The sequence below is a fragment of the Mirounga angustirostris genome, unplaced genomic scaffold (genome assembly GCF_029215605.1).
Source record: "Mirounga angustirostris isolate CCGP_5_RB_7025 unplaced genomic scaffold, mMirAng1.0.hap1 SCAF_4, whole genome shotgun sequence".
NCBI lineage: Eukaryota > Metazoa > Chordata > Mammalia > Carnivora > Phocidae > Mirounga > Mirounga angustirostris.
Genome location: NW_026991712.1, coordinates 85,587,649 through 85,600,046, shown reverse-complemented (window position 1 = coordinate 85,600,046; position 12,398 = coordinate 85,587,649). Strand labels below are relative to the sequence as shown.

At 48.7% G+C, this 12,398-nt stretch overlaps 3 non-coding genes across 3 annotated transcripts; 1 reads left to right on the top strand and 2 right to left on the bottom strand.

Annotated features, from left to right (window-relative positions):
• Positions 1–6,768: 6,768 nt before the first annotated feature.
• TRNAE-UUC (transfer RNA glutamic acid (anticodon UUC)) lies at positions 6,769–6,840 on the bottom strand. Its single transcript has one exon. It is a non-coding gene; the product is annotated as a tRNA-Glu (tRNA).
• A 1,807-nt stretch (positions 6,841–8,647) lies between these two features.
• Positions 8,648–8,719, bottom strand: TRNAH-GUG (transfer RNA histidin (anticodon GUG)). The gene has a single exon. It is a non-coding gene; the product is annotated as a tRNA-His (tRNA).
• Positions 8,720–9,204: 485 nt separating this feature from the next.
• On the top strand, positions 9,205–9,278 carry TRNAN-GUU (transfer RNA asparagine (anticodon GUU)). Its single transcript has one exon. It is a non-coding gene; the product is annotated as a tRNA-Asn (tRNA).
• Positions 9,279–12,398: the final 3,120 nt, after the last annotated feature.

Below are 12,398 nucleotides of genomic sequence, written 5' to 3'. Positions count from 1 at the left end.
CAGCAAGCAGCTCACTCGCGAGTTCTTACCTGTCCACCCGCAAGTGTCTCCGCGGGCTTTGCGGTTTAGACTATTTGGACCTAAGACCCCAGTTACTTTCAGCCTTTCCCCTGGAGGACCCACGGGACCCAAAGAGCCACCAGGTCACGGAGGCCCGTGCTGGACCTTGGGTCGGCCGCGGGGCCGCGTCTCACCACGGAGCCCGGCAGACACCCCGGTGGCCGGGGCGGCGTCGGCGGCCCAAGGAAGGCGGAGGCTGGTGGAGAGGGACCCGCGTGGACGCGAGGGGAGCTGGGGCCAGAGACCCCTCGCTCGCGCCGCCGCACCGCACTCCAGCAACCGAGTCGGTCCGCGGGGTCCGCCGCCGCGGCCTGCGCTCCTCCCGCCGGCGCCTCGCGGTTCCGCCTCAACGGGCACCTCTCGCGGGGGCCGCGCGATGCGCCTCAGCAGGTGTTAGCCCCAAGAGTGTATTTGTAAAAAGGGAAAGGGAGCTAAGGACTCTGGGAACCTTTGGCCGGGGTTTGTGTTCTAGCTCTTGGAAGCTCCTTGGAAAGGATTCCGATTTGAGGGTAGTAGGGCGTGACTGCGTTAGACCCTCCCGGTGATTAATTTTCATCCGAAAATCTTTGGAGGATTCACCTACCTAACAGTAGCTTGAAATCGAAGATTAGTGACAATGGGGGAGTTCCCCCCCTTTCCGTTTTAAAAATAAACTTGATTTAGGGGCGCCTGGGTGGCTCAGTCGGTTAAAGCCTCTGCCCTCTGCTCAGGTCATGATCCCGGGGTCCTGGAATGGAGCTCTGGGCTGGGCTCCCTGCTCAGCGGGGAGTCTGCTTCTCCCCTTCCTTCTGCCCCTTCCCTCAGCTCATGCTCGCACGCGCTCTCTCTCTCTCTCTCTAATAAATAGATAAAATCTTTAAATTTTTTAAAAAATACACGTGATTTATTCCATTTCAAGAGTTTTGTCATTCCGAGACTGTCTTTCTACTTTTGAGTATAGAACCATGAGGATACTGTGTTGGAAACAGGCAAGTTGTTTTGGTCATTAACTTATTTTTAAACTCTTGGAAATCTGAAAAATTAAAAAAAAATTTTTTTTGGAAATCTGAAATTTTAATGAATAAATTCTGAACTGTGATATACATTTTTCTCTGTAAACAGGAATCAGGATTTAGACCGTGGGGTTCGGGGGAGGGAGGAGGAGTTCTGATTTATGTCAAGGAAATGATGGATTACTCACTGGATGAGTGACTAAAGGCGTTAAGGACTGTAACATCCCCCAAATTTCCCCTTTACTGTTTGCTGGGGGGGAAAAAATTTTGTCTTTGCCTCCCCTCCTTACCTAACTCTCCTGGCCTGTGAGAAGCTTGCTCCATGTTCAGGTGGTCTCCCCTTCCTCCCCCTCTTGCTTCTCCATCTTCAGTGAGGAAGCTGGAGGAAAGTTGCCAGGGAGGGAGGAGACACACAAGGACAGGACTGCAATTTCTTGGAGAGTTTAGAGGAGAGGAGGAAAAAGGAGCTGTGGGTTGTGAAATAAGCAATGAGAAAGCAAAGGAGAGATCTGAATGGTTAGGGCTCCCGCCTACAGCCTTTTCAGAGTATTCAAATAACAGGACTAAAGGAATTTAGCCTTTACAGGTATTTTCTTTTTCTTTCTGTCTTTCTTTCTTTCTCTCTCTCTTTCTTCTTTTTAAAAATAAAGATCTTATTTGACAGACAGAGAGAGAGAGAGCACAAGCAGGGGGAGCGACAGAAGCAAGCTCACCGAGGAGCAGGGAGCCTGTCCCGGGGCTCGATCCCAGAACCCAGGGATCATGACCCTACTGGGAAGGCCAACTGACTGAGCCATCCAGGCACCCCTACAGGTATTTTCAATTAGGGTTGGTTCTTGGAGAATACTCTTTGAGCTCACATCAACCCAAAACTCAACTTCATGGGCCTGGTCTGCATGGGGTTGTCCTTGGAGGGATGTACTAAAGAGTAATGTCCACACCTTTCTCTTGAAACAAAATCTTGGAATCTCAACAACATTCTCTCTGTCTGTCACAGAATCATTGGGGTGCGGGGGTTGGGGGGTTTGAAAAATTGTAACATACATAAGGTAAAATGCACAGAACCTGTATGCATCATATAACAAATGATTATTATGCACACACTTGTGTAACCTACACACAGATGAAGAAGTAAAATGGTATTAGCCCTAAATCAGTCACTCCCATGCTTTGCCGGGTCATAAGCTTCTACCTCATCCCTTACTCCCATTTAATTATTAGTGGTGCTGTTGTTATTTTGCCTATCTCTAATGTTCTCTCATTAGGGTTCCATTTTGAAAGCCCTTCTTGGTAATGAATTTGAGCACCATTGCATGTTGGTTAGCCACTTGAATTTTCTCCTATGTTTCTTCCCCCAACCTTGGTGATTTTCCTATAGGTCTTTTTCTTCTTGTTTTGCAAGAACTCATTAACTATCTTCGGTACCAGTTGATTATGCTGACTGCAAATACATGCGCCCAAATTGTGCCTTGACTTTTTACCCTTGATTCTGTGCTGCGATGAACAGAGATTCTTGAAGTAGTTGACTTAGTCAGCCTCTTCATTAAGAATTAGTCTTTTTGTCTTATTTTTTAAATCCTTAGTTTTTAAATCCTTGAGATCATGGGAATACCCCGCTACATTTGCGGTTTCGTTTCATATTTTGGTGCCTAATCCACATGGAAGTGATTTTGGTTATGGTGGAGGTAGGGATCATATTTCATCCCTCCCCTGCCCGCCCCCCCACCCCGGTACATGGGATTGAATTCTTATATGTTATAATCATTGAACATTTATAATGTTTTGAATACCTTCGGTTTTTGAATCTTTAATTTAACCCACTTTCTCTATTTGTGTATATACCAAAGAAACTCGGTTCTCTTAATACTTCCAGTAATTTACTTCATATATATAAATACTTATAGTATTCTTTTTTTCATTTTCACTTCTCGTACTTTTTCTTGCCTTTTCTCACTGGCTAAGATCTCCATCACGGTGGTGAAGAGACTTGGTCGCGGTGGGCCTCTTTGTCTGCTTCTTGATGGTTCCTAATTGGTTAGGGTAGGGGGAAAAGTCAGTATTTCATCATCAACCATGACATGTGCTGAAGGGTTTTCTTGGTTTGTTTTTGGTTTGGGAGCTACCTTTTAACAGATTAGGGCTGTTCTCTTCTCTTCCTGTTATGCTAAGAGGTTTTGAAAAATCATAAACTGACAATGAATTTTTTCAAACACCTTTTCTGTGCTTTAGTGATTCTGATTTTCCTCCTATAAGTTGTTGATGTGATGAATTCATTTTTTTCTAACGATAATCAACTGTTTCCCCAGTGTAAGACCAATTTTGTCATGACATATTTTTTAATATATATTTTGATTCAGTCTTTTAAAGAATTTTTGCAGCTATGTATCCTCAGCAATAAGTGAGGCCTGCAATTTCTGTTTTTCACATTGACTTTTTGGGGGTTTTGGTTTCCACCCAAACTCATAAACATAAGTTGGGGGATTCTGCCATCTTCTGATACTTCTAGAATTTCTTTTTTTTTTTTTTTTTGGAGTCATTTCTTCTAATGAACTTTCTTGCTCCTTGAGCTTTCTTTGCAGGAAGACTTCTGAATTCTAATTTTTTAAAAAAGTTTAATGCTTGTAGGACTAGTCCTCCTCCCCACCCCTGCCCAAATCATTATTGCAATATACCTACATTTCCTCTAAAACTTTTAACTGGTTGGCATATGCGTGTTTATGATATTCATGTATTGTTTCCTTATGTCTACCTGTTCAGTAGCAGTGACTTCCTTCCTCCCAGTTTTATCAGAGCAGTCTTTTCAAGGATGCAACCATTGACTTTTCTCTTTTGTATATTTATTTCTGATTTTCTTTCTTATTTACATTAATTAATTTTAATTTTTTAAAAGATTATTTATTTACTTATTTATTTATTTGACAGAGAGAGACACAGCAAGAGAGGGAACACAAGCAGGGGGAGTGGGAGAGGGAGAAGCAGGCCTCCTGCTGAGCAGGGAGCCCGATGTGGGGCTTGATCCCAGGACCCTGGGATCATGACCTGAGCCGAAGGCAGACGCCCAACGACCGAGCCACCCAGGCACCCCTCTTTCTTAATTTTTAAAATTGCATTTCTAATTTTCAAATTCCTGCTTTTATATTTAATTTCTGGTCCTATCTGCTTTTGTTGTTCTTGTTATTTGGGGGGTAACTCTTTGTGATGGAGGGTTAGCTCGATCAGCCCTAATTGTCATGATTTACATTTAAAGCTGTGTTTTGTCCTCTGAAGACTGGCTTCAGCAGCACACCTTGTGCCATAGCTGCAGTCTTTTCAGTTTTGTTTGATTCAGAATTATTTCCTAATTTCCGTCTTCATGTCTGCTCTGATACCAGGACTGACGGAAACATCTCTAGAATTCCAGATACCTGAGCTTTCCTTCTTATGTCTTGTAACTGAATTCTAGATGCTAGTGGATTCTCTGGAAATGTTATTGGAGGGTACCTCTACAGCCCTAGGATGAGCCTGTTCTCCTTTTGAATATGTTCTCCTCTGGCAGGCTCTTGGGACATACCACACCAAGTTGAGGGCCTAAGGTCTCCCAGACTACCCAGGCTATGTGTAACTCAAGGCTAAATCCAATAGAGGTCAAGCGCCCGTGGCCACAATTTCCTCAGGGGCTTTTTATTTACTTTATTTTTCAAGATCTTATTTTCAAGTAATCTCTACATCCAACGTGGAGCTGGCACTTGCAACCCCGAGGATCAAGAGTCCCAGGCTAAACGGAGTCAGCCAGCCAGGCGCCTGCTTGCTTGTGTGCTTGCTTACTCAATGTATTTATTCCCATGGGCGTTTTAAACTTTCCTTTTCTTTATAATGTTTGTAGTACCAAGGCCGCCTTGTCCAAAGAGCCCTGGGACTTGAAGGGGCAGGACTAGATGGGACTGAAAATGTCCATTTCTGTGTTCCTAGCCCTCAAGGTCCTGGAACAGAAAACAAAATAAGCTATCCTGGCAATCCACCTAGGAGCGGAAGGAGCTTTGATGCCTCTGTTTTTACTTTTTGCATGGGCACCTGCGAATGTTAGTGCCAAGCCTGCCATCTACCTTTAAGCCCTCTCTCTTTTTTTTTTTAAGGTACCGATCAAGCTTAAGGAAAAACAAATCAAAGAACACCAAAAAACAAAACAAAACAAAACACACCACCAAAAAAACCCCCAAAACAAAACAAAACAAAACCAAAAACCATCTTGTAATCGGAAATGAAATAGATTTGTATTCTCTTACTTTGAAAACTCTACCTTTATCATTCATTACCCAGATGGCAGGGATGAATTTAAAATTCCTGGACTTCTTGGAGTGAATCACCAGAGAAGCTTCCGGGGCCCGTTTGCTGGAACCGGGTGGCGTTCTGTACCTCCAACACGTCATCCATGCTTCTCAACACGGAACGTCTCTTAAAAAGCAGCCTCTTGATGCCACACTGTGCCAAAGCCCCGGGTCTGAGTATGAACAAAAGGGGAAAAGGCAATTTTGGTGCCCCCATTGACAACCCCAGGAGGAAAGACCCATATGCGGCCTAAAAACGACCACAGGGTCAAGCGCACTCAGGATGTAACGGACGAAACTCGTTGTGAAAAACCACCATCAAAACTACAGTCTCCCTACCTACCAAGGTTTCCCCCCTACCCACCTCGGCAGCCTTCCTTCCCTCCCTGGTACGCTCAGGGTCACCACCTTCCCCTCCACCCAACCCTCGCCATTCTTCCAAACCGCTCCCGAAAGGAGTTCAAGCGACCCCCTTCCGCCCCCGCCCCCCCCCCCCCAACACACACCCGCCTCCCGAGAACCCACGAGTTCGCCGCTCGGACCGTCCGCCTTTCAGCAGCGGCTCCGCACCCACCGCCCCGCAGCCCCTGCAGCCTCGCTCCGCGGCACCTCTCCCGGCCCTCGCTCGCTCTCTTCGTGCCTCACAGAAGACGTCGCGTTTACCCCAACAGGTCTTCGGAGCCAGTGTCGAAGGGAAAAAAGAAAATGTGCCCAGTGCCTGGTAGAGTCTACAGGGTTTAAATGCAACAGCCCGGGGAGAAACGGTGGGATTTGACTGTGGGATCATCGTTTTGGTATCCTGGTGTTTGTTGATTTTTACCCCTACCTTCGGCTTGCGGAAGCTATACCAGTTTTCCATTTAGGGCACGCCTCCCTTGCTGCCTCTGTTGGGTCAGTTAGCGTCACCTCCCTACACCGCTTAATCCGCGAGTGGGACAGCCTTCGAGGAGGACCCGCTCCCGTCCCGGCGCTCCCCTTTGCTCTCAACCCTCCTCGCGGGTATCGGTCCAGGCGTGGCTTCCGAACGCGTAGTAAGCCTTTTCTGCGCGAACTGAGCTGAGGAGCTGGGCCCACCGGCCGGTGTCTGGCGTACACGCGAACAGCGCGCCGTGGCTTGGCCTGCAGAGCTGGGTTTTTCGGGGGCTCAGCCTGCTCTGCGCCCCTGGGGCGGCCCCACAGGGTTTTGAACCTCTGCCGCGTAGCGTAAACACGAGCCAGCTGCTTAGAAGCTCTGAAGTCGCCTCTGCGGGCGGCGGACCTGGAGGCCAGCAAGCCAAGTGCGTGCGCCCTGAAAAGCGGCCCGCCGTCCCCACCCCCCGGCGCGGGAGATGAACAGTCCGAGCGGTGCGGGGCGCACACCGCACGCCACACCTCCGGGTTTTAGGAAAGGAAGATTCCCGCGCAAAAGGCAATTCCCTGACCGGGAATCGAACCCGGGCCGCGGCGGTGAAAGCGCCGAATCCTAGCCACTAGACCACCAGGGAGCCGGCGAAAGGCTCGTCTTCTGCGGCCTTCCCACGGGAGTGACATTTTCCCCTGAGCTGTGGGAGGCGTTGGGCCTTCGGGAGGTCACCTGTCCTCCCAAGGACCGCTTTCATAAGGACGTTCCCTCCCCGCTCCCTCCAAAACAAGAGTCCGCACCAGACGCTCCGAGGGCCGCCAGGTCCGCAAGTCCCGGAGCGAGTCGGCCCGGCCCGGCCCCGCCGCCCCTCAGAGCTGCCCTGGAGACGCGCCTTCCCGAGGCGGCCGCGTGAGGACACGACGTCGCCGCGAGGGCGCGGGAGGGGAGGCGCCCGGCGTCAGACCCCGGGGTCCCCAACATCACCCAGTAGACTCCGGGCGGGACGGAGACCGCTTTCAAGGAAGGCTCGGCGGCCCCGAAGATTCCGGATCTCTGCCCCCACACCCCCCACCTGCTGCCCCCACACCTTATTACGCTACCGGACCTGAAGACTCACTCTAAGTCCCTATAGACGGTGCAGTGTGCCGGTGGCATCAGGAGACACAGATAAATGGACTCAGCTGAAACACTTGAAACTGACCCCAGCTGACCTGGTGAATTCATTTTCAACAGAAACGGTTCAACGGGGAAAGGAAATAGGTTCAATATCGGGGGCGGGAAACAGCGTTACTTCTACCTCACACTACGCATAGAAATTAATTGCAGGTGCCTCGTAAAACATAAAGGCTAAAGGCAAAAGCAGTTTTTGAGGATACTTCGTGACTTGGTGGTAGGCAGAGATGTACTAAACAAGACCCAGGAAAAAATATGTATATGAAAAATAGACACGACAAGTTAGACTTCATCAACATTAACCACATCTTCTCATCCAAAGACGCCCCCAAGACAGTGAAAACAGCAAGCCACAGACAGGGAGAACATGTTCACAAAACCTATCTGACAAAACAAGCAAGCAAGCAAGCAAACCCCCAAACCTGTAACTATAAGGTGCAATGAGCTCCTTCAAACTGACAATTAAAAAAAAAAAAAAAATTCAGACAACTCAAGTGTTTTTAGATGGTGAAAAGACATGAACAGAGCCTTCGGAAAAGAAGATACCCGAGGCCTAGAGAGCACCTAAAAGAGAGCTCAATATTTTTAGCCGCCAGAGAAATGGATGTTAAAATCACATGGAGAGAGCACTACTCCCAGCAGCAGGACTCAAATGATAAGGATAGGAAACACCCAGTCTTGGCAAAGGTGTGGAAGGAGCACAACTCTCAGTGGCATCCCGATGACTACCATCTGGCGGGAAGTGGCTGCCGACAGGCCTTTTCCAATCCTTGAGGGTATGCCCCGAGTACTAGAGAGGGTGCTGTGATGACGACAAGGAGGACAACAGCCAAGGACTGAAAAAGTCCCCCGAAGCAGAGATTCCCAGGAGCCAAGGTTCGAGGCGCTCAGCGGGTCTATGGAGGGGCTGTCACTTACCCGATGGTCTTTGAGGATCCTTAAGGTTTTTTTGAGGAACACAGAGACGCCGTTTCCCAGCAACGCCGGCCCACGAGGCTCCTCGCTGGACAGCTGGGGACTCAAGGACTTGTCCTGGTTGGGAGCCGCGCTGAAGAGAAGCCATTTCGTTCAGGTGACTTGCGCTCAGAGTCAGAGCGGAGGAGGTCCCCGGGTTAAGGCCGAGTGGAGTTTTCCTTTCTTTCGGGTGAACGAAGACGACCTCCCGGCGCCCAGCGGCCAGCGGCAAGCAGGGCTCTCTGGCCCCCAGGTAAGGGGCGCAGCCGCGGCGGGCTTAAACCCGAAGCAAAAGGGGAGGGGCAGCGAGCGCCCGGGAGCACTGCCGTGACTCGGATTCGAACCGAGGTTGCTGCGGCCACAACGCAGAGTACTAACCACTATACGATCACGGCGCGCCACCCTCCCGGCGGCAAGCCTGGCCGTCGCTCTAGGACTCTTGACGCAATGTCGTTCCAGTTACTGCGCTGTTTTCTTTTCGGACAAACCGCAGGTACGGGCGCTGTGCTCTCTTCCCCGCCGGCTCTTCGCATTTTCCTTCCCTTCCCCTCAACTCTCCTACGCGATAAGGACAAAACAACCACAAAAACCATCCCCCGCTTTCCCTTGCCGCCTCTTGGCGTTTGCCCCCTTTTGACCGCCCGCACCTCCCCCGCTCTCCAGCTTCCCCCACACGGACGGCGGCCGAGTGGAGCGAGCGGAGGGCCAGCGGCGCCGAAGGGCGGGTGCCGGCGGACCAAACGCGAAGAACGGTCCCGGGAAGCCACCGGCCTTCAGCTCCCCTCGGGCCCCAGTCGCCTCAGACAGGAGGCGGGTGGCTCCCCCTGGCGTTGAGCGCGTGCTTGCTCTCTACTGGGGTGTGGGCGGGGGCTCCCCGAAGGTCTCTGTGGCGCAATCGGTTAGCGCGTTCGGCTGTTAACCGAAAGGTTGGTGGTTCGAGCCCACCCAGGGACGAGGTGGTTCTTTTTAGAAGGGACAAGACAGAGTGTCGTTTGGCACGTGCACAACAGGAGGACCGAAGCCAAGATCAGAAGGCCACCAGGGCTTCTGGAGGGGGAGAGCTCTGGAGGAAAGCAGGTCGCCGGGAATCCGGAAGTCCTCGAATGCCTTTTAACAGTGCAGTTTCTGCCACCGTGCGTTTGTGCCAGGATTTATTTAACCCTTTCCTTATACTCTTTACATTCGGTTGATTCTAGAGTTCTATGGTTACAAATACTGCTGTCGTCATCGTTCTCGTACTTGACGAGTATTTCTACAGGATAGAGTCCTGGAAGAGCAATTGCTCTAACACAGTGTTCCCATGGTTTTTATATGATCCGCTTCTGTCCCTTGTTGGCTTATTAGCTATAACTCTTTCTTTTGTTATTTCAGCCACTGCTTTAGGCTTCAGAGCCGCATACACCTGTAACTTACCAGCCTCCCTCCAAGGGATCTCCTACCTCTTCACGTTTCTCCCCTGCCCGCCTTTATGCTGTAGCTCTCGTGCGTTTTACTTTACTTTGCGTGTTAGAAACCCCCAAACCCATCCTTATTACTTTGGTTTCATCTGCCTCGTGTTTTTAAAGAGATTGAAATAATAAGAAAAAAAATCTCATCTATCTTCCCATGCGGTTACCATTCTGTTGTCCTTCATCCCTTTGGCTACACGCAGATTCCCATCTGGTATGGTTGTCCTTCTTCCCGGAGGACTCCTTTAACGTTTCTTGTAGTGTGGGTCTGCTGGTGATGTAGTCTTTCAACACTTCGATGTCTGTCAATGTCACTCACCTTCATTTTTGAAAAAAGCCTCTTTTGGAGGGGACATCCTCCTTGACTTTGAGGTTGCTCCAGTGCCTTCCCACACTCCTTCCCACCAGAAAACTGTAGGTACCATGCCTTTTTCCTCTGGCCGCTTTGAAGATTTTGTTTTCTTTTTCCATGGATTTGAGCAATATAATTAGGATGTGACTAGATTCGGTTTTCTTCATGTGTCTTGTGCTCATTCGTTGTGTTCATTTGGCTCCTTGGATTGGTGGGTTTATAATTTTTATTATGACTGGAAATTCTTCTGTCGTTGTTTCCTCAAAAATTGCTTCTTTCCCCCCAGTCTTTTCAGGGACTCCAATCATTCCTGTTTTTTCTTTTTTCCCCAATCGCTCATATCTTTTAAAGTTGCCCTATCATTCACTGATAGCCCTTTCCTTGCTGGAGCAGACGTCGCATGTGTTTTTTACACTCACCGATATCTCCTAAAGGTTCACTCCTCTTAACCTGTTCCAGCAGCCACTCTAGCTAATGCCTAAAAATGGGCAGCAGCACTATATTAAAGGTGTTTTATGATTTCTCTCCTAATTAGAAATGCTCTAGGCTAAGATGATAGATACATTAATTAACTCAATTTAGTATCATTGGGAGAACTTAAAGATCACAATAGATCTTAAAATTGCAAATGCCCCTGACACATAATGGAGAAATGCATGCTGGGATCATATATGATACCTAAAAAGGTTTACCCCCCAGAACTGTAAGAATAATTGAGTCACTATGATTTCCAGAATTGTAAGACTTAATCTCCATTAAAAATATCATATGATGTATTTATCTTACTGAAACACATAATTTCATATTGTATAAACTCTTAAATAGTATTGGATTAAACTGTGTTTGTTGGACCAGTAAAACCAGTATAGGAGATTTAGGCAGCTAAGGGTCACTGGGATTTTGAAGAGAAAATGAACGCAAGACTTGTATAAACTGGAATACTATCTACCAATATTTTCTACAGTATTCGAAAATCTAGAAGACAACATAGAGCAGTTTTTAGATCAAAATTATTAAACCAGTCTGATGCACACAAGGAGTCCTCTTTAGAAATACGACATGATATAAACATCTTCTATGCCATTATATATAAATTATTTAAATCCTTTAAAGTGTTTTAAAAGTACTCAAGACTCCACTTGATTTTTTTTTTCTTGTACCTGGCACCGACACCACTAACCGATCTACAGCTAAACTGTTTTTGTTTTTTGTTTTTGTTCTTTTCCCTGAGTTACAGATTCAGCAAGAAAGGAAGTGGGATGGGTGCCTGGCTGCCTCAGTTGGTAGAGCATGCATCTCTTGATCTCTGGATTGTGAGTTCCAGCTGACACACCTTGGGTGTAGTGATTACTTAAAAATAACATGAAAAGAAAGTAAGAAAGAAAAAAAGGAGAGAGATAAAGAAAGAGGGGAAGGAAGGCAGGAAGGGAAGGAGGGAGGGAGGAAGGAAGGGAGGAAGGAAAAAGGAAAAAAGAAAAGAAGGAAGAAGGGAGAAGGGAGAAAACCCCATCAATTGCATCAATAGCATCCTTGGACCCCCACTGGGGTCCTGGAAATAGAAGGTCAGGCACTTCCTCACTTTGGGGAGAGGCACAACTGAATACAAACTTCAAATTGCCTGTGTCGGCTTGGACTCAGACTGGAGCCAGGACCAGCTCAAGGCCAGGACAAGGTAAGACTAAGCACCCTCATCACAGGACAGCCACCTACCTGACAGCATCAACACAGACAACTCTGGAAAGCTCTTGAAAACTTCCCCCTTCCCGTTGAAGAATTTTCCACCTGCTGCCCTCATCCTCCCACCACAGGAAAGGATTCTTCACTTTTTGCTGGGCCAGGACCCTCTAAGATCCCTGCAGGGCACGGAGAGTCAGGAGGGCAGGAGCTAAGGGGGCAGCTGCACCTCCCTGAAGGGTCTCTCCTGGGGTGGGGGGTTCTAGAGCTCAGGCTGACCCTGGACCCACTGCCTACCAAAGCCACCAGAAGGAGTCCAGAGGGCAGGTGGTGCTGGGGGCATGACAACCTCAACGTGTTCCTACAAGCACAGGGCACACCTGGCCTGCACCATCTGGGAGAGGCAAGTAACACTCGGCCTGCCTGAAGCTTCTCTAACAGCCTGAAGGCAACAGGGGTCTGGTTCCTGAAGGGACAAGAGGGGCCTCCTCCAGAGGACAATGTCCTCCCCTGGCCTTGGAGGCAAGGTCCTGCAGAGGCTGGTTTTGACGGACATCGCCCAAGGAAAGGAGCAACAGTGGCCCAGCCAGTTACCTTGAG